We start from the raw sequence: 26672 nt of genomic DNA on the forward strand, positions 1-26672 counted from the left end.
GAACTTTATAGGTAAAGAAGTAAGGTGTGCATGCTATCATGGAATGTTTCCTGGATAGTATTATGGTTCCCTCTTTTCAAATAAAAGCATTAGATCACCTCCTCCTTTCTCAGAAAAGCCACAAAACTAGTCAATTTAAGAGATTTAGAAAGGGCAAGAGATTAAGTTAGAGTAATGTTGGCTTATAAAATTAAATTTCTGTTCATTATTTTCCCCCCATATCACCTTAAAAGGTTAGATGGACTTTCATCCACTTTGGAAGTTCTGTTTAGGACCAGAGGATTTAAAATATAGGCTATGTTGCTAATCCAAAATTCACTCTGGCAGGTTGCAGGGAGTATATCAAAGGGATAGGCAGTCCCACTACAGAACAACTGATTCTCAGAATCAACAAGTAAGAGAGCTATGTGATTGCTCACTGTAAACAGCACAACATACATATTAAAGGGAAAGATCAAAAGTGTTTTCAGATATAAATCGCCAATTTAAATTCACCTGAACAGATAATCTAAAATGCAGAAGCTTCTCTCATGTGGATAACATTATGAGGCACTGTTTTTTTTTTTTTATTTTAACAATTTTTTTAATGTTTATTTATTTTAAGAGAGACAGAGAGAGTGCCAGTGGGGTAGGGGCAGAGAGGGAGGGAGACTTCCAAGCAAGCTCCATGCTAGCATTCCAAGCAATTTCAAGCAATTCCAAGCAAGCTCAGCACAGAGCCAGATGGCAGGGCTCGAATTCACAAAACTATGGGATCATGACCTGAGCTGAAATCAAGAGTCTGATGTTTCCAGTTTGAGCTATTATGTATAATGCTGCTACAGATATTCACATAGTAGTCTTTAATTGGACCTATGTTTTCATATTCTTGGGTGTATACCTAGGACTGGAATTGCCAGGTCATTTGGTAAGTTTATCATTTTTAACTATTTTTTTGTAATTTTTTGAATGTTTTATTTTTGAGAGAGAGAGAGAGAGTGCAAGCAGGGGAGGGGCAGAGAAAGAGAGAGAGACAGAATTATTTTTAACTTTTTAAAGAAATGGTCAAACTTTTCTATATGGGCTGTATAATTTGCACTCCCACCAGCAGTGTATGAAGGTTCTAATTCTTCCATGTCCTTGCCAATAGTTGTCACTGTCTTTATTTTTTTAAGTTTATTTATTTATTTTGAGGAGAGAGAGAGAGAAAAAGAGAGAGAGAGAGAGAGAGAGAGAGAATGAGAATGAGGGGGGGAGAGGCAGAAAAGAGGGAGAGACAGAATCCCAAGTAGGCTCCACACCGTGAGTGCAGAGCCCATCATGGGGCTTAATCTCACAAACTGTGCGATCATGACCTGAGCTGCAATCAAGAGTCTGATGCATAATCGACTGAGCCACCCAGGCGCCCCAGTATTCTTTTTTTTTTTTTTTACAATGAAGCAGTACTGTAATGAGGAACATTAGATACACATTTAGGATAATGATTCTCCTAGGCAAAACCAGGTGGGCTAGCTTTATTTCTTTCTATTTCTCCATGAGACTAAGACTTAATCAAAGACAGTAACCATGTCCTTTTCACTTTTAAGAATAACATAATTTAACACAGCAATTAAATTCCATAACAAAGTATCCAATTGTATTTTTCCTTTCAATGAAGTGAAAAAATACTTCATTTTGCAGAGACTGCTTCTCTTCTTTCAGATTATATGATAACCTAGAATGTATGTCCTTCTTTATATAGTTCTAAAGCTTAGACTATGTGTATTATCAAATAACTTATCTACCCATATATACCACTTTATTCATATTTTTTAAAACTCAATTTTTGGGGCGCCTGGGTGGCACAGTCGGTTAAGTGTCCGACTTCGGCCAGGTCACGATCTCGCGGTCCGTGAGTTCGAGCCCCGCATCGGGCTCTGGGCTGATGGCTCAGAGCCTGGAGCCTGTTTCCGATTCTGTGTCTCCCTCTCTCTCTGCCCCTCCCCCGTTCATGCTCTGTCTCTCTCTGTCCCAAAATAAATAAAAAACAAACAAACAAACAAACAAAAAAAACGTTGAAAACTCAATTTTTATTACATATTTGCAAATAGTTTTTATTTTATCTTTCACCAGCCCAATTAAGTTGTCATCTCCTTCCACTAAAGACAGAAAACAGGTTTGATTTTACCTATGACCAGTCATCATAAAAGAGATAGATGATACCCTACCAATTACACTAGTCTTTATCAGCAATCACTCCATCTTCTGGGCTCTCTTAAATAAAAATTGTCCACTGACCATTTGTTATGAGTGGTCTATTTAAAGCTACTAAAAATACAAAAATGAATATTCTAATCATTCTGATTCTCTAGACATAATGCTAAAGTTCCTGGAACTTCCATGAGAAATTTCTGGTACTTCCTGGTTTTAGCTATTCAACAATCCCAGAGGAATAGAATGACACAATTTGGTTTTGGATTCTGGCTTCTGGCTGAAAATGAGAAATGCAAACAAACACTAAAGTCATAGAAAACTCAGAGCTTTTGGAAAAGGCTGGTACATTTCAAGGGCCACCATTTTTTATTTTTCTAGATAATACAAAATAAATTGTATGTTAAAGAAGAAAATCTATAAATACCAGCTAATGCCACCAAGAGAAACTGCCCTCTATAAGGGCAAAGAGAGAAAGTGATAGAGGAAAGAAAACACAGGTTTTTTTTATAGTCAAATACCAACATTCATACTTTGTAAGGGTTACCCTTTCTGAGCATTGGTATCTTTGTTTTAATTGTTGAAATAATAGCCAATACCTTGTTGGTGTAAGAATTTAAATGAAACAATGATGTGCAGCATATGTGTAGTGTTCCAAAAACTCACTGCTATCATTATAATTTAGGAGAAAAAAACTCATCTTTTCAGTGACATTTATACATGTAGCCACATCAACAGGCCTAACTGTATATTTGAAAAGAAAATTATACTTGGTTACTAGTTTCTCAAGGCTACTACAATAAAGTACCACAAACTGAGTGGCTTAAAGCAACAAAAATGTATCCTTTCATAGTTCTGGTGGCTAGAACTCCAAAATTAAGGTGTCAGCAGGGTTGGTGCCTTTGAGGAGGAACTGAAGTAGAATCTCTGAGGCTCTGAGGAGACTTCAGTCCATGCTTCTCTACCAGCTTCCAGGGGGTGCCAGCAATCCCTGGCATTTCTTGGTTTGTAGATTCTTCATTTCAATCTCTGCATCCATCTTCACATGGTATTCTCCTCTCTCTTTGTACAAGTTTCTCTCTTCTTATAAGAACAGCCCTGGGGCGCCTGGGTGGCTCAGTCGGTAAGTGTCTGACTTCAACTCAGGTCATGATCTCATGGTTCGTGAGTTCGAGCCCTGCATCGGGCTCTGTGCTGACAGCTCGGAGCCTGGAGCCTGCTTCAGATTCTGTGTCTCCCTCTCTCTCTCTGTTCCTCCCCCACTCACACTCTGTCTCTCTCTCAAAAATAAATAAACATTAAAAAATTTTTAAAAAAACAACAGTCCTTACATATCAGATAAAGGGTTAGTATACAAAATCTATAAAGAACTTGTCAAACTCAACACCAAAAAAACAAATAATCCAGTAAAGAAATGGGCAAAAGACATGAATAGACACTTCTCCAAGGAAGACATCCAGATGGCCAACCAACACATGAAAAAATGCTCAACATCGCTCATCATCTGGGAAATACAAATCAAAACCACAATGAGATACCACCTCACACCTGTCAGAATGGCTAACATGAGCAACTCAGGGAACGACAGATGTTGGTGAGGATGAGGAGAAAGAGGAACCCTTTTGCACTGCTAGGAATGCAGTCACTCTGGAAAACAGTATGGAGGTTCCTCAAAACACTAAAAGTAGAACTATCCTACGACCCAGCAATTGCACTACTAGGCATTTATCCATGGGATACAGGTGTGCTGTTTCAAAACCACACATGCACCCCCATGTTTATAGCAGCACTATCAACAATAGCCAAAGTATGGAAAGAGCCCAAATGTCCATCAATGGATGAATGGATAAAGAAAATGTGGTATATATATATACAATGAAGTATTACTCGGCAATCAAAAAGAATGAAATCTTGTCATTGGCAACTATGTGGATGGAACTGGAGGGTATTACGTTAAGTGAAATTAGTCAGTCAGAGAAAGACAAATATCATATGACTTCACTCATATGAGGACTTTAAGAGACAAAACAGATGAACATAAGGGAAGGGAAACAAAAATAATATAAAAACAGGGAAGGGGACAAAACAGAAGAGACTTATAAATATGGAGAACAAAGTTACTGGAGGGGTTGTGGGAGGGGGGAAGGGCTAAATGGGTAAGGGGCATTAAGGAATCTACTCCTGAAATCATTGTTCCACCATATGTTAATTTGGATGTAAATTTTAAAAAATATAAAATAAAATTAAGAAAATAAATAAATAAAATAAGGTGACATGCTGGTAAGTAAACTAAATAAATACATAAATAATAAAAAAGAACAACAGTCCTTGAATTAGGGCCTACTCTAATCCAGTATAACCACATACTAACTTGATTGCATTTGCAAAGAACCTATTTCAAAATAAGGTCACATTCATAGGTTCTGGTGGGTGTGAATTTGGGAGTAAATACTTTTAAATTCAATACAGTTAAAAAACCTTATTTTAAGAGAATTAAGTGAATAAAAAGTCTCCACCTTAAACTAAAGCTTTTTAAAGGTTTAAGGTTTTTTTTTTTTTTTTTTTTTTTTGAGAGAGAGAGAGAAAGAGAAAGAGAGAGAGAAGCAAAGGGCAGAGAGAGAGAGAGAAAGAATCTTAAGCAGGTTCTACACTCAACACATAGCCTGACACAGGGCTTGATCCACTACCCTGGGATCATGACCTGAGATGAAATCAAAAGTCAGATGCTCAACCAACTAAGCCACCCAAGCACCCCTCAGTGTACACTTTGTAAACTTATTATGGATAAGACTGGTGCTTACCAAATCCAACAAGATATCTAAAAGGAGAAAGAAAAGTAGAATCTACATAAGAATATGATTATTATCGGGGCGCCTGGGTGGCTCATTCAGTTAAACGTCCGACTTCAGCTCAGGTCATGATCTCGTGGTTCATGAGTTCAAGCGCCACATCAGGCTCTGTGCTGTCGGCTTGGAGCCTGGAGCCTGCTTTGGATTCTGTGTTTCCCTCTCTCTCTGCCCCTCCCCCACTCACACTCTGTCTCCCTCTGTCCCTCAAAAATGAATAAACGTTTCAAAAACTTAAAAAAAAAAAAGAATATTATTATTATCTGGCCTGATATGTTTCTACTCTTATAATAAAATTGTAAAATAATTAACAATGATTAACCAAGTCACACCAGGAAAAAGGTGTTAGATGACCAGACCACAGCGTTAGAGCAGTGAAACTGAGGTAAATGCATTCCATGTGAGTATATAAATTAAGTCCACATGCATATATAAAGAAAATACTTGTACTATCTGTATTTAATTTTACCAAAAAAGAAGTAAGTTAAATTGTACTAACATTTAAGTATAGGTACTCTTTTGGAGCATCCCACCCCTACTCCTCACTTGGACAGTACAGTACACAAGGTATTGTGGGGAAGAAAGGATGTTGTACAACACAGAGAAGCTATAGTAACATCCTGATTTATGCACTAACTTTTAAAGTATTTGAATATATTGCAGTTTACATGTACCTGGTTGAGTCATTTGTGATTGGTCCTCACAAAATAGATAACTAGTTTTAAAAGATAACATGTAAAACATACTAAAGTAAATTCTAATGATTCAAATACATGCAAACGGCAGAGCTGACACTTTCTAACAATACAAAGAGTTCTTTATCAACAACAACATAAAGTAGATACAATGACCATCTGATAAAATCTGTTAAGAAATTAGACAATTAGAATTTTATGCCTTGAGGGGCACCTGGGTGGCTCAGGCAGTTGAGCTGGAGTGTCTGACTCTTGATTTCAGCTCAGATTATGATCTCACTGTTCATGAGATCGAGCCCCATGTTGGGCTGCCTGCTGACAGCATAGGGCCTACTTGAGATTCTTTCTCTCCCTTTGTCTCTGCCCCTCCTCTACTTTCTCTCATGCTCTTTCTCACTCTCAAAATAAACAAATCTTTTTAAAAATTAAAAAAAAAGAATTTTATGCCTTGAGATATAAGCTAATGATAGCAGGATGTGATCAATACTGATTGGCAATATATTTTAAATAATACTTTAACTTCTTATGCATATTTTATAATGCATATAATAGTACAGAACACATGTATATAATTTAAAAATAAACACACATGTATCACTTAAATTTTTATAGATGTAATAAAACAATCAAAATATGTTTGAAAACTACTATTTAGACAATCTCCAGAATAAAGAAGTTGAATATCCTTTTGGAACACTTAACTCCAACAGGACAATTATTATATGATTATATGATTCAACTTCTATGAAATATTCAGAAGAGGAGAATTCATGGAGACAAAAAGTAGATCAGAAAACATCAGGAATGGCAAATGAGTTATTGCTTAATGGGTACAGAATTCCAATCTAGGGTGATGAAAATGTTCTGGAAATATTGGTGATGGTTTCACAACACTGCAAATGTACTTAAATGACACTTTTATACTTTTGTTTTTACTTGTACACTTTATTTTTTTAATTTTTAAAAAATGTTTATTTATTTTGAGAGAGAGAGAGAGAGAAAGAGAACAAGCAGGGGAAAGGCAGAGAGAGAATCCCAAGCAGGCCCAAATCAATCAACACAGAGCCCGACACAGGGCTCTATCTCATGAACCATGAAATCATGACCTGGGCAGAAAATCAAGAGGTGGACGAATGAGCCACCCAGGTGCCCCTTTGGCTAGGACGCTTTAAAATGATAAATTTTATGTTATATATCTTTTACCAAAACAAAAAATTTTTTTAAAATCTTATCACAAGCCACCCCACGAAAGACAACTGAACTCACTCCCTCAAATTCAATGTTTATTTAACAATCTTTTGATCTGTGAATTTGTTTCCTGAGTGCCTTAAAGATAATTAATCTGACTAGGTAAATTTCCTATCATAAGTAGATTGTTAGTTTTTTTTTTTTTTTTTAGAACATTTATTTATTATTGAGAGATAGAGAGACAAAGAGCGTGAGCAGGGGAGGGGTAGAGAGAGGGGGAGACATAGAATCTGAAGTAGGCTCCAGGCTCTGAGCTGTCAGCACAGAGCCTGATGTGGGGCTCGAACTCACAAACTGCGAGATCATGACCTGAGCCGAAGTCGGTCGCTTAACCAACTGAGCCACCCAGGCACCCCAGTAGATTGTTAGTTTTATTGGAAGATTTCTTCTAGATAAACTAATAAAATTCATTTTCTAAATTTAAGAGCCAAGGTATAAATACCCTGTGAAACTCTGCCTCAAGTAAATAGATGGTCTCCATCTTTAAAATCTCTTAGATTGAAAACAAACTGCTGTTTGATTTATACCAGTTATTTCTATCTAACTACTAGGGAATATAGGCATTAGTGCAGAACACTGTTTACCTTCAATATATGTAACCTTTTAAAAAATTGTTTTGTTTCCCTAGATCCTAAAAGTCTTCCATGTTCAGAGCAAAAACACTACTGCTTTGGTACATTTGTCTCTTCAACTTTGCAAAAATGAATCAATTTTAACACTTGAAATGGGGCAAATTTCAATTAAAGATTACTTTCATTTTCAAAACCTGAAACTGTATTTCTTCATTCATTCATTCATTCTCTAAATAAACATTCACCAAGTATTTAAACACATACCAGAGACTATGCAAATGGGTGAAGAGAAGGGTATAACAGGATGAGAAGTGACAGAAGCAAAAAAGATACTAAGGTACACTTAAGGGCTACCAAATCCAGACTGAGCAGGAAAAGATGAGGTAGTAAAATCCTAAAACAGGCTAACACTTGATCTGCACCTTGAAGGACATACTGAATGAAGCTACCCGGACACAGGCAGAGGGAGCTTGGTAGTATTTTTTTTTTTTTTTTTAATGAAGGACTGAGTAAAATACTGTCTTTAAGTGACTGGCACAGTACCTAGAATACAATATATGGGTTCCAGGCATAGACACTGAGGCCACAAGGAGCATCAAGGCCAAGTGATTCCTTTCAGAAGGAAAAGCAAAAACATTCCACCAGCATTTCCTCACTGTGGGAACTGTGGAAGTTCCAAGTTACCTCCCTGCTTCCTGGCTTCACAGCCAATAGAGGGAAGTGTGGTGTCAAACAGGTGTCTCTAGATTGGATGGGGGCCCCCAAATGTGGGGCGACGATCAGGTGGAAGCGGGTGGCACAGGAGGTGAATGAACTCACCTGAGGCCAAACAAAGGAGACAAAAGTTTATTGAATACATTGCTAGGGAGCAGTGAGCAGGACAGCAGAGGAGAGGCTCTCTGCAATGAAGCAGTGGAAGGGGGCTGTTTTTATTTATTTATTTTTTTTAAATTTTTTTTTTCCAACGTTTTTATTTATTTTTGGGACAGAGAGAGACAGAGCATGAATGGGGAAGGGGCAGAGAGAGAGGGAGGCACAGAATCGGAAACAGGCTCCAGGCTCGGAGCCATCAGCCCAGAGCCTGACGCGGGGCTCGAACTCACGGACCGCGAGATCGTGACCTGGCTGAAGTCGGACGCTCAACCGACTGCGCCACCCAGGCGCCCCTAAAGGGGGCTGTTTTTAAAGGGGGAAGATGAGGAGGTATGGCGACATATGGAATTCTTCCTTTTTTGATAACTGTGCCTGGCTGTAAGTAGCCCGTTGGTCAGTTAGGGCCTAGGGATATTTTAAGGTAGGTTGCCTTGATGGGACTGTCTGTACTCCATTGCTCAAGCATGTGTGCCTGAAAGCAGCCTCCACAGTAAGGACTCTATACTACAGAGAATATGAAAACTATATAATAGAGAATATGTGAAGAGAGGGAGGGAGGGATGGAAGAAGGGAGGAAGGAAAAAACACCTAAATAACTGAATATTTACCTCCTCTACATGGCCATCATGACTATTCCATTTTACCTGATTTCACTTTTTACATCAGTTACTAGATATCTAAGACACCCAGTTTATCTGTCATCAACAAAACTTATATTAGAAGGGTTCTATCTCCTAATCTAAATCAAGGTCAGCCTTTGACACTTTATATCAAACTTCCAAAATAATGTATTACACATCCACAGCTATACCAGGAATGGGAACCCTTCATTCCTTGAGGAAGCTAAGAGGGGCCTGAGGCACTGGAGCACTCGGGACTGCCAATGCTGCATCCTTTAAAAGTTTTGCAACATTTGGGGTATTCACTTCTGAATGCTCCCTCTCTGTAAAGACAGCTTTCATACTATTCTTAATCTGATTTTATACTTCAATAAACTTTTGCCTGTGCTCATAAATAAATTAAATAAATAAATGTCTTACAACTTTTTTCTAATATCATAAAATTAGTCAGGCTTATGCCATAACAATTTGGCATTTATATCCTTGATAATCAGGCATTACCTAGTGTACTATATATAACAATGTTCAGTCAAAAATGGGAAGTCTCAGATGTAACATACTCAGTATAACACTAGTATGACTGGATGTCACCATGATATGCCTGTCAATTACCTAAAAATCAAACTGACTAGATTTCTGATTTTAATACTACTAGTTCAACACATGTTAAAGTTACATACATAAATTACATACATAAGGTTGTCCGCTCTTGGCACTTTTTTTTTAAGTTTTTTTTTTTTTAATGTTTATTTTTGAGAAAGAGACAGAGAGAGAGAAAGAGAGAGAGACAGAGTGCAAGCAGGGAAGGGACAGAGAGGGAGGGAGACACAGAATCCAAAGCAGGCTCCAGGCTCTGAGCTGTCCGCACAGAGCCCAACATGGGGCATGAACTCACGAACCACGAGATCATGACCTGAGCCAAAGTCAGATGCTTAACTGACTGAGCCACCCAGCTGCCTCCAACTCTTGGCACTTTTATCCAAAATAGTACTGAAAGTACTACCAAGAGCAATCAGACAAACAAATAAAAAGCATCCAAATCAAAAGGGAAGAAGTAAAATTATCTGTTTAGAGAGGACATGATCCTAATTGTAGAAGACCTTAAAGACCCCCAAGAAAATCTGTCAGAATAAACAAATTCAATAACATTGCGGGATAAAATAAAAATCAACCTACAAGTTTGTCTCTACACCAACAATGATCTATCTCCAAAGGAAATCACAAAAACAATCCCATTTAGGATAGCATCGAAAAAAAAATATATATATATATATATATATTTAATATATATATATATATATATATATATATTTAGGAATAAATTTAACCAAGAAGGTGAAAGATATGTAGAGTAAAAACTGTAAAACACTTATGAAAGAAACTGAAGCTGCAAACTAATGGACAGATATTCCACATACACAGATTAGAAGAATTAACACTGTTGAAATGTCCATACTCCTCAAAGTGATGTACAGATTCAATGCAATCCCTATCAAAATTCCAATGGTTTTTTCCACAAAAATAGAAAAAAAAATCTAAAATTTATAATGAAGGGCAGCTGGGTGGTTCAGTCGGTCAAGTGTTCGACTCTTGCTTTAGGCTCAGATCATGGTCTTATGGTCATGAGATCAAGCCCTGCACTGGGCTCTTCGCTGACAGTGCAGAGCCTGCTTGGGATTCTCTCTCTCCCTCCCTCCCTCTTCCCATTCATGCTTTTTATCTCTCAAAATAAACAAACATTTAAAAATTTAAAAATTAAAATAAATAAAATTTATAAGGAAACACACAAGGTCACAAACAGCCAATGCCATCCTGAGACAAAGTTGGAAGAATCATGTTCCCCAACTCCAAACTATTTTACAAAGCTCCAGTAATCAAAACAGTGCATTAAAAATTTAAAACAACAACAACAAGTGCAGTACTGGCATAAGAAAAAAGATACACAGAGCATGGAAGAGAATAGAGAACCCAGAAATAAACTCACACATACACAATCAAGTAATTTTTGACACTGATGCAAAGAAGAACACACAATGGGGAAATGACAGTCTTTTCAATGAATGGTGTTAGGAAAACTGAGTATCTATATGCAGAAGAATGAAAATGGATCCTTATCTTACACCATACACAAAAATCAACTCAAAATAAAGACATAAGTATAAGACCTGAAACTATAAAACTCCTAAAAGGAAAAACATAGGGGAAAAGCTCCCTGACATTGGACTTGACAATGATTTTTTTTGATATGACACCAAAAGCTCAGGCAACAAATGTAAAAATAAACAAGTGGGACTACATCAAACTAAAAAGCTTCTTCACAGTAAAGAAAACAATCAACAAAATGAAAAGGCAACCTATAGATTGGGAGAAAATATTTTAAAACCATGTATCTGATAAAGGATTAATATCCAAAATATACAAGGAACGTACACAACTCAATAGCAAAATAACAACCTGATTTTTTTAAAAAATGAGTAAAGGACTTTTCTAGACATTTTTCCATAAATAGCCAACAGGTGCATGAAAAGGTGTTTGATGTCACTAATCATCAGGGAAATGCAAATCAAAATCACAATGAGATATTACCTCATGCCTCTTAAGATGGATATTATCAAAAAGATAAAAGAAAACAAGTGTTGGTAAAGATCCAAAGAAAAACAAACACTCATAAAGTATTGGTGGGGGTGTAAAGTGGTATAGTCATTATATAAGATGATATACAGTTTCCTCAAAAACTTAAAACTTGGGGCACCTGAATGGCTCAGTTAGAAGAGCATGAGACTCTTGATTTCAGGGTGGTGAGTTCCAGTCCCACACTGGTGGAGAGATTACTAAAGAAATAAATAACTTAAAAAAAAAAAAAGACCTAAAACTAAATGACCATATAATCCAGCAATCCAAGGAAATGAAATCAGTACCTTGAAGAGGTATCTACAGAAGCACGTTCACTGCAGCATTACTCACAATCACCAAGACAGGGAAACAACTAAGGATCCACTGACAGATGAATGGATAAAGAAATTGTGTTATGTGTATACATCCGACCACTGAACAACATGGGTTTGAACCTCTGTGTGGAATTTTTACTATAAATGGAGTAAACTTATTTTACTTATAATTTTCTTTTTTTAAAACTTTTTTAATGTCTTTATTTGTTTTTGAGGGAGAGAGAGAGACAGAGTGCGAGCCAGGGAGGGGCAGAGAGAAAGGGAGACACAGAATCCAAAGCAGGCTCCAGGCTCTGAGCTGTCAGCACAGAGCCCGACACAGGGCTCGAACTCATGAACCACAAGATCATGATGTGAGCCAAAGTTGGACGCCCAACAGACTGAGCCACCAAGATGCCCCACTTACGATTTTAATAACATTTTACACATAATAGGTGTTAAACGACTATGTTATCAATAAGGCTACCAGTCAACAGTATTTATTAGTGGTTAAGTTTGGGGAGTCAAAAGTTACATGAAGATTTTTGACCGTGCAGGGGTAGGAGCTTACAATGTTCCAGGGTTAACTGTCTGTAATATATAGCAGGCATCCTTAAAAAAAGAAGGAGATCCTGCTATTTGGCAACAACATGGACAAACCTAGAGGACGTTATGCTAAGGAAAATAAACCAGATGCACAAAGAAAATTATTATATGATCTGACTTTTATGTCATCAAATACATGCACAGAGAGGAGAACTGTGGTTACAGGGGTAAGGAGGTACAAGAAATGAACAGGTGTTGGTCAAAGGATACAAAGTTGCAGTTGATCAGAATGAGTAAGTATAAAGATCTAACACAGAGCACCAAGACTCTAGTTAATAACACTGTACTGTATACTGGAAGGTTGCTAAAAAGAATGTAAGTATCAGGTGCTCTGCCCACAAAAAAAAGAAAAAGAAAAAAGAGAAAGTAACTATTTGAGGAGACAGCTATGTTAGTTTCACGATAGTAATCATTTCATGATGTATATGTATATCAAAGCATCATCTTTCACACCTTAATATAGTTTCATTTTTTAAAATACGTAGATAAACCTCATAATAGAAAAGGATAGATTACATTATAATATTTCTTTTCTCTTTTAAATTAATACCTAGGGTCCTCTTCTAAGATTAAAAACTTGTAGGGGAGGCTACAGAAAACATTCTGTCAGTGAACAGCAAGCTATCAACACTGCACTTCATTGGTATGTAAACTATAAATATAAATGTCAGATATTACCATCCCTAAAAATGAGGCAGGCTCACCCTTCCCCACTCCAGTTTTATCTTCTACTAGGTTTGGCTTGCTGAAAGTCAACCAGTATTTCTCCTCTTCATTCCAATGTAAGAAGAGAAGCAAAACTAGCTTTTAGTCTATGAAAATTCAAGTTTTATGAATCCCAGTACCAAATGAAGTCCTGAGAAACTAATTACAAATTTTATTAAAATTTTCCTCCGTGGGGTTTTTTTTTTACTGCCAACACTCAAATTTCTGGAAATCTGAGCACTGATTCTCTTTCCAAGACAGTGAAAACCTACAGTTAAAGAAATGATGTCAGGTTTACCATACCCTCCAGTAATCCTTGATTAACGTAAGAAATCTTTTGGGATGCCTGGGTGGCTCAGTCAGTTAAGCATCCAACTTCAGCTCAGGTCATGATCTCACAGTTCATGAGTTCGAGCCCCGTATGAGGCTCTCTGCTGACAGCTAAGAGCCCAGAGCCTGCTTCAGATTCAGTGTTTCCTCCTCTCTCTGTCCCTCCCATGCTTATGCTCTGTCTCTCTCTGTCTCTCAATAATAAATAAACATTTAAAAAAAATTTTTTTAAGACTATCTAACACTATCTAAGAAAGGGGGCACCTGGGTGGCTCAGTCAGTTTAGCATCCAACTTCGGCTCAGGTCACGATCTCACAGTTTGTGGGTTCAGGCTCCGTATTGGGCTCTCTGCTGTCAGCATGGAGCCCGCTGTGGATCTTCTGTCCCCTTCTCTCTCTGTCCCTCCCCCACGCACCTGTGCATGCTCTCTCAAAAATAAATAAACATTTTAAAAAAGACTAAGAAAGACTTTGAGTTAAGATCATATAATAAATTCATGTTTTCATGTATTATCTACCCATCCCACTCAAAACCTACAAGTCAAATAAAAAATACATTAATTTAAAAAAGAAAACAAACAAGACAAAAATAGACATTAAATGAAGTAACTATCTCCCTAGATCAAAAACACAAATTTGTAATCAGAGTTAAAGTCAGAAACACACTAGACTCTTGGTTAAAAAGAAGGCAACAGGCAGAGGATTCTGGGAAGATGGTGGAGTAGGAAGCCCCAGGAATCTGTCTCCCCACCTAGAGGATAACTATTGCAGCAGAATCTGTCTGCTGTAACTATTTTGGAACTCTGGAGAGGCTGAAGGCTTGTAACTTCCAGGGGAAGATTTGGAAGAGTAAATTCTGGCTAATTTCAGTCAATTTCAGCTCTTAACAGATTAGCAGCTATTCATCCTCCAGACACATGGCAAACAGCTGTGTACATGCTCCTGGAGAAGCTCGCACAGAGCTTGTGGAAACCAAGGCAGGCAAAAAGGACCCTCGCCTCCAAATATTGGAAATCTGTTAGATTGCTAACTGCTGCTTCTGATCACAGAGGTAGAGACAAAGAGGAAGGCAGCCATTTTGTTGTACCTCTCCCAAGTGTTGCAAGCCCCTCTAAATGATTTACAGGAAATTTAAGGAAGTAGCACCCTTTTCCTCACCTTCATTTTTTTTTTTTTTTGGCTTTTTTCCCTTTCAGAAGCTAGACTTTAACGACTAGAACATTCAAATGAATGACTAGATCATGACTAGAATATGCATATGCAGGAAAATTAGAAAGTGACCATGTATGGACAGGGAAAGCCTCAGGAAAAAAATTTGGTAAGACCTTAAGTTTACCCCTCAGGCCGATTCTCAGCACAGAGAGAGCCTACGACAATCAAAAAAACAAAAACTAAACCTTGAGTAAGGGGGAGAGGTCCAGAGTTTCATTATTAGACTAAAATGTCTCATGTTCAACAAAAAAATCACAGGGCATACAAAGAAAGTAAGGCTTGTTCATAGAAAAAAATTAAATCAACAGACGCTATTCCCAAAAAAAGAACTTGTAGTGTATAAATTAGACTAAGTCTTTAAAACAAGGGACTTACAAATGCTCAAAGAACTAAAGTATGCAGAAATTAAAACAATGTGTGAACAAAATGGAAATATCAATAAAGAAATAAAAAACCTCGGGGCGCCTGGGTGGCGCAGTCGGTTAAGCGTCCGACTTCAGCCAGGTCACGATCTCACGGTCCATGAGTTCGAGCCCCGCGTCAGGCTCTGGGCTGATGGCTCAGAGCCTAGAGCCTGTTTCCGATTCTGTGTCTCCCTCTCTCTCTGCCCCTCCCCCATTCATGCTCTGTCTCTCTCTCTGTCCCAAAAATAAATAAATGTTGAAAAAAAAAATTAAAAAAAAAAAAAAAAAAAAAAAGAAATAAAAAACCTAAAAAGAAACCAAAAACAAATTCTGGAGCTGAAAAGTATACAATTGAAATGAAAATTTCACTAGAGGGATTCAACGGCAAATTTGGGCAGGCAGAAGAAACATCAGTGAACTCAAAAATAGGACAATAGAAATTATCAAGTCTGAGGAAGAGAAAGATTGGGGAAAAAAGTAAATAAAGCCTATGGAACCTGTGTGACACCATCAAGCAGACTAATATATGCATCATGTGAGTCCCAGAAGGAGAAGAGAGAATGGGACAGAGATTTGAAGAAATAATGCCTGAAAAACCTCCCAAATTTGATGAATGACATATAAATATCCAAGAAGTTCAATGAATTCCAAGTAGGATACGTCTCAAAGAGACCCACACTGAGACATATTATAATTAAACTGTCAAAAAACAAAGAGAGAAATTCCTGTAGGGGCAATTGGGTGGCTCAGTTGGTTGAGCATCTGACTCTTGATTTCAGCTCAAGTCATGATCCCAGGGTCATGGGATCAAGCTCTGCATCAGGCTCTGGGCTGAGTGTGGAGCCTGCTTGAGAATCTCTCTCTCTCTACCTCTGCCCTTCTCCCTGACTCCTGCTCTCTAAAATAAAAAATAATAATAATAGTTTAAAAATGAATGAATGAATGAATGAATGAAAAAGAAAGAATGCTAAGAGACTTCTCATCAAAAACTTTGAAGGCCAGAAGACAGTGGTTCTATATATTCAAAGTGCTAAAAGAAAAAACCTGTCAACTAAGAATTCTGTATCTGGCAAAACTGTCCCTCAAAATGAGGGAGAAATTAAAGACATTCTCAAGTAAACAAAAGCTCAGACAGTTTGTGAGCACTAGACCTGCCTTGCAGGAAATGCACAAGGGAGTCCTGCAGGGTGGAAGGAAGGGACACCAGATAGTAGCTTGAAGCTGTATGAAGAAATAAAGATCTCACTAAAGGTATATATATGGACAATTACAAAATACAGTATTATTGTAACAATGATTTGTAACTATACTTTGTTTTGTATATGATTTACATGACTGATACATTTAAAGAAAAAAATTATCAGCATAAAAGCAAGTATTAGTGTAACTTTGATTTGTAACTCAAATCCTGTTTTCTACATAATTTAAGAAACTAAATACATTTTGAAAATTACTTGTTTATATTTTGGGGCATACAATGTATTAAAATGTCATTATGGGATATTAGCAAGTGAAAAGGGTGGGAATGGTGCCTTAAAAGAGCAGCTTTTCTATTACTGAAGTTAAGCTGGTGTAAATTCAAGTAGGAGTGTCATAACTTTAGGATGCTAAATGTAATTCCCTTGCTAATTACAAACACAATAGCTATAGAATATACATAAAAGGAAATGAGAAAGTAATTTAAACATTTCACTACAAAAAAATGAAATAAACACAAAAGATAGTAATTCAGAAAATAAGGAATGAAAAAGCTATAAGGCACACAGTAAACAAAGAGCACAATGACATAATTAAGTCCTTATCAGTAATTACTTTAATAAATGGATTAAACACTCCAATAAAAAAACAGATTGGCATGGGTAAAAATACATGATCCAACTATATGCTGTCTACACAAGACTCACTTGAAATCCAAAGACATAAACAGGTTGAAGTAAAGTAAAAAGAAGATATTGCATGCATATAGCAACCAAAAGAGAGCTACACTAATATCAGACAAAATACATTATAAGTCAAGAAAGGTCATGAGGCATGCCTGGGTGGCTCCGTTGGCTAAGCGTCCAATTCAATTTCTGCTCTGGTCATGATCTCACAGTTCATGGTTTCCAGACCTGCACTGAGCTCTGTGCTGACAGTGCGGAGTCTGCTTGGGACTCTCTCTCTGTCTCTCTCTGCCCCCCGCCCCTCCTCTATCTCAAAAATAAATAAACTCAAAAAAACTAAATAAATAAAGGTCACAAGACAAAGAGAACATCATACATTAATAAAAGTTTCAATACAATGAGAATACTTATTAATTATAAATGTTCATGTACCTAGTGAAAGATCATCAAAATATATGAAGCAATAACTGATAGAACTAAAAGGAGAATTAGATACTTCAAATTAATAAAGACTTCAAAATGTCACTCACAAAAATAAACAGAACAACCAGATAGAATGTTAGGAAATAGAGAAAACTTAAACAACAACAAAATTAACTAGACCTAACAAATATAAACAGAACACTGTACCCAATAACAACAGAACACACATTATTCCCAAGCACACATGGGACACTTTCCAAGAAAAACCATACATTAGAGGCCACCACAAATTGAAGTCTCAATAGGTTTTAAAAGATAGATATACAAAGTATCTTCCTTGTCAACAATGGGAAAAGGTTAGAAATCAATAAAAAAAAGAAAACTGAAAAATTCACAAAACTGTGTAAATGAAACATGCACTTTTTGAGAGAGAGAGAGAAAGAGCAAGCAGGGGACAGGGCAAAGAGAGAGGGAGAGAGAATCTTAAACAGGTTCCATGCCCAGGATGGAGCTCCATACAGGGCTCAATCTTACAACTGTGAGATCATCATCTGGGCCGAAATCAAGAGTCAGATGCTTAACCGACTGAGCCACCCTGGCACCCGAAATAACACATTTTTAAACAACCACTAGCTCAAAGAAGAAATCATAAGGCAAACTAGAAACTATCTAGAGAATAATGAAAATGAAAAACACAACATACTAAAAATTACGGGACACAGCAAAAGCGGTGCCAAAGGGAAAATGTTTTTTAATTTGTTTTTAATGTTTATTTATTTTTAAGAGAGAGAGAGACAGACAGACTGACAGAGCACAAGCAGGGGAGGGGCAGAGAGAGAGGGAGACACAGAATTGAGAGCAGGCTCCAGGCTCTGTGCTGTTAGCACAGAGCCTGATGCAGGGCTCGAACCCATGAGCCCTCAAGCTGTGAGATCATGACCTGAACCAAAGTTGGCTGCTTAACCAACTGAGCCACCCAGCCACCCCTATAGCTATAAATGCACATATTAAAATACAAGAAAGATCTCAGATCAACAACCTAACTTTAGAACATAAGGAACAGAGACTCCGCATGCACTTTGGTCGTGGAGCAGCCTTGGGGGGTCTCCTCTGCAAAAGGGCTCCGTGGCCTAGCGTCCCTGTCCCTGCCACCCGTTATTGCACAACGAGGCCTGCAAGGGGTCACCTTGCAACAGGCCCACAAGCGACAGCATGGCAGTCATCTCCTCCAGCGGCTCACTCGTGGCCACCCACGACTATTACTGGCGTCTCCCCAAGGCCAACCGAGGTCACTGGTGGGCAAGCTTCTTTTTCAGGAAGTCCACTCTCCCATTCATGGATACAGTGTTGGAGTCCCCAGAGCGTTGGGAATCTCCCCAGGACTTCGGCAGCTCAATCACCTGAGACCTGGCTCTGGAAGCCATGAGGAAGCAGCCTGGTGGCCAGCCTGGCAAAGCCAACACCGGGCCCCAGTCCTGAGGGGCCCCTGTCAGGCTTCAGGAGGCTCTAGGCTCATCAGAGCCCCTCCCTTCCCTCTTTTCCCTCCCCTCCTCTCCTAGACCAGCTGGGCTGTGGCAGAAGTACTTGGGTTCTTTTACATCAAAATAACAAAACACCAAAAAGGAAGTTGAGAGAATGCCACTTTTTACTACCCAAGCCACAGGCAAGCCTTCCCAACACCCTGTAACCATGTGCCTTGCACCAAGTGGAAAATAAACCAAGAAGCCAGTAGCCCTGGTGGGCGGGGGGGAATATAAGGAACAGAAAAAAAAGAACAAACTAAACCCAAAGCTAGCAGAGGGAAGAAAATAATAAAGATTAGAGCAGACAGGGCACCTGGGTGGCTCAGTCGGTTAACATCCAACTTCAACTCAGGTCATGATCTCACAGCTCAAAGGCTTATAAGTTTGAGCCCCACAGTCAGGCTCTGTGCTGACAGCTCGGAACCTGGAGCCTGCTTTGGATTCTGTGTCTCCCTCTCTCTGCTCCTCCCCCCGCTCAGGCTCCTATCTCTGTCTGTCTGTCTCTCTCTCTCAAAAATAAACATTAAGAAATTTAAAAATAGATAAATAAAATTAAGAATCAACATAAACACAGAAAATAATCCTCAATCTTCTCTCCAGATAGTTATCCTCATTGTTCTACGGGAAGAGACTGGTAGAACAAAAAGCTCCAAGTATATAGTCCACCCTTTCAAACAATTTTGCCAATCTTCTGTAACAGCAATGGCCAGAAAGCTAACTGCACAAGGCTAAATTAAGTTACATTTTAAATTTCTATGCTGATGAAATTTACCAAAAAAGAATCCCACCACATACACATAACACTAACTTCTTGGGTAGTATGCCCAACTCTTCATAAACTTCTTTCTCAAAAGAATAAAAATAGCAAAAACTTTAGGCGCAACAGTGTGTCACCACAGGCTATTTGACAGGGTGTCCATATTTGTTCTGTTTGTCCTCAGGCAAGGAACCGCCCTTAAAGTCCACAGTCTTTTCCTGCTCCTTCTCTCTAGCCACAGTAACCTTTTGTATCCTTCTTTCACTAGCAGCATTCTGCCAAAGACTACAGGAAATAAATTAATACACAGAACTTGCCTTTAGCATTTTCAGTTTGAATACTGCAAATGATTTTACCAACACCTCAAGTGGTAAGTTAAATGCAGTCAAAAGCCAGACTTGATTTTACCCTAATATTTAAGGTTGTTTAGTGACTCTTACATGGCTTCTGTGTTTTCAGAGATTCATTTCTTCTGTTTGGGTAAATAGATATGCAACACATCTGTTATTTCTGGAGAATTACAAAGTGAATTTCACAAACCAGGCTTAAAAATAAAGCATTAATACTCTTGTAGGAAACTGAAAGTACCAAGAAACTTGAAAAAGTTTATTGCTCAAATCCCTTTAGGTGTAAGTAAGGTTATGCAATATGATTGTCTTTCCTTCTTCTAACATCCCCCTAAAAATGTATTACAGGTTTACTGTGCATATGTTTAAGGTACGTTTTTCAAATTGCTGTCATATGATCAATCCATCTGAATTATTTTCCTTTATAATATTTCTCTATTGGGGTGGCTTATCTGTAATGCTCTCTATATTTCACAAATAATATTCAACCCTTTTGGCCAATCAATCCTTTGCACAGAGGATGACAATATTTTGCAACTAGTAATATAATTCTATAGAGATCATTCTTTTACAATTGGTTATAATGCCATATCAGTGCCTTTGAAGGAAAAGAAATTAATATATTTAATTGGAAGACAACACACCGATAGAACGTAAGCTCTCTAAGCTTTAGGACTTTTTTGGGTAGTGTCACAGTACCTAGAAGAGTGTTTGATAAATATTTCTCAACACGTGGAAACTGGTATATCTTTTAAAAACCTTCTAATTTAAAAATAGTACTTTATAAAAAAATTAAATGTGGTGAATCCTTCTAGTACATAGATTCTCTTAATATCTAACTAAAGAAATAACAACATTCACAAGATTGAGCTCCTGACAGAGGCAAACCACCAGACTAAAATATTAAAAAGGAACCAAAACACGACCACCATACTTTTAAAGGCTGTTTTAACATTGAAACTGGTAGAGGAGATTGAAAGTGCTCAAATAAGGGTACCTGTGTGGCTCAGTCGATTAAGCTCTTGATTTCAGCTCAGGTCATGATCTCACGCTAAGATGGAGATAGTGGCATGGGGCTCTGTGCTGGTCGAGGAGCCTACTTAAGATTCTCTCCTTCTACCCCTCCCCTGCTTGCATTCTCTCATATGCACATGTGTGCTCTCTCTCAAAAATAAAAAAAATTAAAGGGGCACCTGGGTGGCTCAGTCAGTTAAGAGCCAATTTCAACTCAGGTCATGCTCTCACAGTTCCTGACTTCAAGCTCCTGTACCGGGCTCTGTGCTGACAGCTGGAAGCCTGGAGCCTGCTTTGGATCCTGTGTCTCCCTCTCTCTCTGTCCCTCCCCTGCTTGCACTCTGTCTCTCTCTCTCTCTCAAAAATAAAATAAACACTAAAATTTTTTAAAAATAAATTAAATTAAAAAATTAAAATAAATACATAAATACATAAATAAAATAAAAGTGCTTATATAAATTGCAATTCCATTTCTTTTTGTGGTAGTCTTGACCATTTCTTTTTGTGGTAGGTCATGTACCAACAACAAATAGAAAAACTATGGAATTTTCTGAAAAGGAAGGCTGTAACAGTGTCATTACCAAAATTATCATTAGACAATTGGTAACAAAGATGTTTTACATACTTTCAATTTAACAAGTACCAGACTCTCTAAAGGAAATTCCCACAATAAGGGCAAATTATAATTTTCAGTTGATTTTTAAATTTTGTTTTTTAATTTTATTTTAGATGTTTATTTATTTTTGAGAGAGAGACAGCATGCGCACATGTGATCAAGGGAGAGGGATAGAGGAAAAGGGAGAGAGAGGATCTTAAGCAGGCTCCTCGACCAGCAGAGCCAGACGCAGAGCAGAGCTCAATACCACGACCCTGGGATCATGACCCAAGCCAAATCAAGAGTCGGATTAACTCTGACTGAGGCACCCCTCAGTTGATTTTTAAATGCATCTACATGTAATGGTTAAGAACATATATTGGCTTTTACATTAGTGCTTAATCTGAAATGTAAAAGTTAAAATTAAATTCTCAAATGTTTGATTTTTCTCCAATTATGCCTTGCCAAAACTTTAACATAACAAAACTTCATTTCTTAGAGCACCAGAAATATATAATATAGCAAAAAAAAAAAAAAAAAATACATAGCTTGAGACAATTTTGAAAATAAAAGACAAAAACCTATCATCGTTATTATAGATTCAATCAGGTGGTATTAAAAAATGGTAGTATTAGTGATGTTGCATTCTAATCTATCCAAGTCACTAAGAGAAACTGTAAAATCTTATTAGGCCCAATATCACCTACATAGTATTTCTGCTCATATTTAATGTAAAGCTAATCATGAAGGAAAGAAACAAAAAATCCCAAATATAAAAAATTCCAAATACAAAAAAGCATTTTATAATACAAATGACCAGACTTATCAAAGAGTTAATGTTATGAAAAACAAAAAAAGTGGAGGAAATATTCTAAATAAAATCAAGAAACATTATCTACCAAATGCAATGTGCAAACCTTAATTGGATCTTGGGAAAACTGCTTTTGACATTTCGAGAATAAATGAGGAAATCTGAATATAAACTACATATTTGATATTACAGAATTATTATTCATTATCTTTGATGTGATGATGACATTATATTTTGAAAAATGGTCTTGTTCTCAGAAGATGCAAAGTGAAATATGTAGAAGAGAAGGATGATGACTGAAACTTACTCTCAATCCAGCTTAGAAAAAAAATGTGTACTGACATTAATATAGCAAAATGTTAGTAACTAGGTTAATACAGAGGCAATTAGAGATGCCTGGCTGGCTCAGTCAGTTAAACGTCTGGCTCTTAGTTTCAACTCAGGTCATGATCTCATGGTTTTGTGAGCTCAACCCCTGCATCAGGCTCTGTGCTGACAGTGTGGAGCCTGCTTTAGATTCTTGGTCTCCCTCTCCCACTGTTCCTCCCCCACTCATGCTGTCTCTGTCTCTCTCAAAATAAATAAATAAACTTAAAAATATTGAGAGGCAATTAACATTATTCTTCAGTATATAATTCTTTCAACATTTCTGTAGATTTGCAGTTTCTCCAAACAAAAGATTAAAGGAAAATATCTTCATGATATTTCTATTCAATTCAGTAAAAAAATTCCAAAATCTAAAATCAGTTAACACAATGGAAATTTTTGTAAATCTCTTATGGCTTAAAGTAGTAACTGTTAACTGATTCTTGTTAGAAATACATTTTAGGTAACTTGGGTTATTAAGCAAATTTCAATAAAGTCAACCCTACCGCATGGATTTGTATTATAAAATCTGAATTATTGTTGTATTTTTAAAGACTTTTAAAAAATTTTTAAGACTTCAAGAGATAGTTGTTTAAAAATTCTGGCATATGGGGCACCTGGGTGGCGCAGTCGGTTAAGCATCCGACTTCAGCCAGGTCACGATCTCGCGGTCCGTGAGTTCGAGCCCCGCGTCGGGCTCTGGGCTGATGGCTCAGAGCCTGGAGCCTGTTTCCGGTTCTGAGTCTCCCTCTCTCTCTGCCCCTCCCCCGTTCATGCTCTGTCTGTCTCTGTCCCACAAATAAATAAACGTTTAAAAAAAAAAATTTAAAAATTCTGGCATAATAAAATAGTTAAGTAGTTGTTTTAATGAAACAGTAGATGTTCTCATAGTGGGAGAATTTTTACAATGCTTCCCAAAGGCAAGAAGATCCTCCCATTACTTTATCTCATACTATTTCCCAGAGACGAGGACTTGGGATATCTAATACTCCATGTGCAAAGGCCCACAAATTTAATTCATCACCCTCTTTATACTAGGGAAATCCATTATTCAACAAAGCTAGGTTACAACAATTTACAGAGATTAGGAAAACTATCTAAGACAGTAAAACAATAAAGACCATCTTATACAGGTACACATAGACTGAGAAGCAGTTTCATACTCATTAGCATATCTGTGTAGCCTGAAAAGAATGGAAGGGAGAATGGTCATCATTTTCCTTTCAAAAATGAAGGAAGAAAAAAAAGTCAGGGAAGTAATTTTCCCAGTTCATTAATTTGATTTATTTCAGATAGAAAATTTCTTCCTTTGAATTAGTGTCCCATTTCTTGTCCATAAATTGAAAAATATGTAGCCAGTGGCTATAGCAATACATACAAATAAAGTATTTATATATCTACTCCCATACAGCCCCCCCCAAATCAAGACAAAAGCCCAATATGAATATTATATATATATATAATGTTATGAATATTTTATTTTGCAACATATTCCTCAGGTGATAAAAGAAAAAAGCCAGTAGGAGCATCCTTTCTTAATGTCCCCCCCACCATTTCAACTTTTCTTCAAACAATAAAATCTCTACATAGCCTGAATAAAAAAAGAAGACAACTAATCAATTCTATTAAGATACATATTTTTTAGGGGCACCTGAGTGGTTCAGATGGTTAAGCATCCAACTTCAGCTCAGGTCATGATCTTGCAGTTTGTGGGTTTGAGCCCTGCGTCAAGTTCTATCCTGACAGCTCAGAGACTGGAGCCCACTTCAGATTCTGTGTCTCCCTCTCTCTCCCCTCCCTTGCTTGTGCTCGGTCTCTCTCTCTCTCTCTCTCTCTCTCTCTCTCTCTCAAAAACGAATTAACATTTAAAAAAATTTTTTTAAGACACGTATTTTTTTAGGGGCGCCTGGGTGGCTCAGTTGGTTAAGCATCCAACTTCGGCTCAGGTCACGATGTCGCGGTTTATGAGTTTCAGCCCCGCATCAGGCTCTGTGTGCTGATAGCTCAGAGCCTGGAGCCTGCTTTGGATTCTGTGTCTCCTCTCTTTGCCCCTCTTCTGCTCGCACTCTGTCTCTCTCTCTCAAAAACTAAAAAAACATTTAAAAAAATTTTTAAATAAAAAAAGATACATATTTTTCTAAGCATTTTAAGATCTCTGAAATCAGGGCATATCTAACCATTGACAACATGTCACAACTGCAGTCAGCATACATGAGCGAGCACAGGGGAAGAACAGAGAGACAAAGAGAGAAAGAATCCCAAGCACTTGGGGCTTGAACCCAAGAACCCCAAGATCATGACCTGAGCCAAAATCTAGAGTCAGATGCCCCCAAAAGCAAAGTTTTAAATCAACTACAGCTCTCACTCACAACTGGTAGAAGTGTAAATAACAATAATCACTTTAGAAAAGCATTTCAAAAAATCTTCCAAAGTTAAATACATATGACACAGCAAATCCACTCATTAGTTATATACCCAATAGACTACATTCAGTCACCAAAAGACACATACAAGAATGTTCACAGTTCACAGTGGCAAAATGATCACAGCCATGATAATGGCTATAATCAGAAAGATGGGGGGCGCCTGGGTGGCGCAGTCGGTTAAGTGTCCGACTTCAGCCAGGTCACGATCTCGCGGTCCGTGAGTTCGAGCCCCGCGTCGGGCTCTGGGCTGATGGCTCAGAGCCTGGAGCCTGTTTCCGATTCTGTGTCTCCCTCTCTCTCTGCCCCTCCCCCGTTCATGCTCTGTCTCTCTCTGTCCCAAAAATAAATAAACGTTGAAAAAAAAAAAAATTAAAAAAAAAATAATAATCAGAAAGATGGGTGCTTGGGTGGCTCAGTCATTTAAGCATAGGACACCTGATTCAGCTCAGGTCATGATCTCACAGTTTGCAAGATTGAGCCCTAAGATAAGCTCTGCACTGATGGTATGGAGCCTGCTTGGGGTTCTCTCTCTCCCTCTTTCTGCCCCTCCCCTTCTCATTATCTCTCTCTCTCTCTCTCTCAAAATAAACAAACTTTAAAAAGAAAGACAATGAGAAGTATTGGCAAGAACATGGATGAATTAGAACCTTCATACACTGCTGATGGTAGTGCAAATTATACAGCCAATATAGAAAACAGTTTGACTATTTCTTTAAAAAGTTAAAAATAAACTTACCAAAATGACCTGGCAATTCCAGTTCTAGGTATACACTCAAGAATATGAAAACATAGGTCCAATTAAAGATTACTATGTGAGGGGCGCCTGGGTGGCGCAGTCGGTTGGGCGTCCGACTTCAGCCAGGTCACGATCTCGCGGTCCGTGAGTTCGAGCCCCGCGTCGGGCTCTGGGCTGATGGCTCAGAGCCTGGAGCCTGTTTCAGATTCTGTGTCTCCCTCTCTCTCTGCCCCTCCCCCGTTCACGCTCTGTCTCTCTCTGTCCCAAAAGTAAATAAACGTTGAAAAAAAAAAATTAAAAAAAAAAAAAATTTAAAGATTACTATGTGAATGTCTATAGCAGCATTATACATAATAGCCCAAACTAGAAACAATCCGAGTATCTACCAATTAGTGAATGGATAAACAAATGTACTGTGTGTGTGTGTGTGTGTGTGTGTATCCCTACCATGGAATATTATTCACCAGTAAAAGGAATGAGTTACTGATACATGATAAAACATGTATGAACCTCAAAAACATTTGGAAAAAAAAATTTCCTAAGCGAAAGCCAGACAAGACTGTATTTTGTAGGAGTATATTTTT

At 37.8% G+C, this 26672-nt stretch overlaps 1 protein-coding gene and 1 pseudogene across 6 annotated transcripts in view; one reads left to right on the forward strand and one right to left on the reverse strand.

Moving 5' to 3' along the window:
• The window catches only part of FCHSD2 (FCH and double SH3 domains 2), a 302118-nt gene that overhangs the window by 210456 nt on the left and 64990 nt on the right, over positions 1-26672 (reverse strand). The window lies entirely within an intron of this gene.
• On the forward strand, positions 18726-19041 carry LOC147576745 (pancreatic progenitor cell differentiation and proliferation factor pseudogene; annotated as a pseudogene).

The sequence above is a fragment of the Puma concolor genome, chromosome D1 (assembly GCF_028749965.1).
Source record: "Puma concolor isolate L17-30 chromosome D1, mPumCon1.1.hap2, whole genome shotgun sequence".
Classification (NCBI taxonomy): Eukaryota; Metazoa; Chordata; class Mammalia; order Carnivora; family Felidae; genus Puma; species Puma concolor.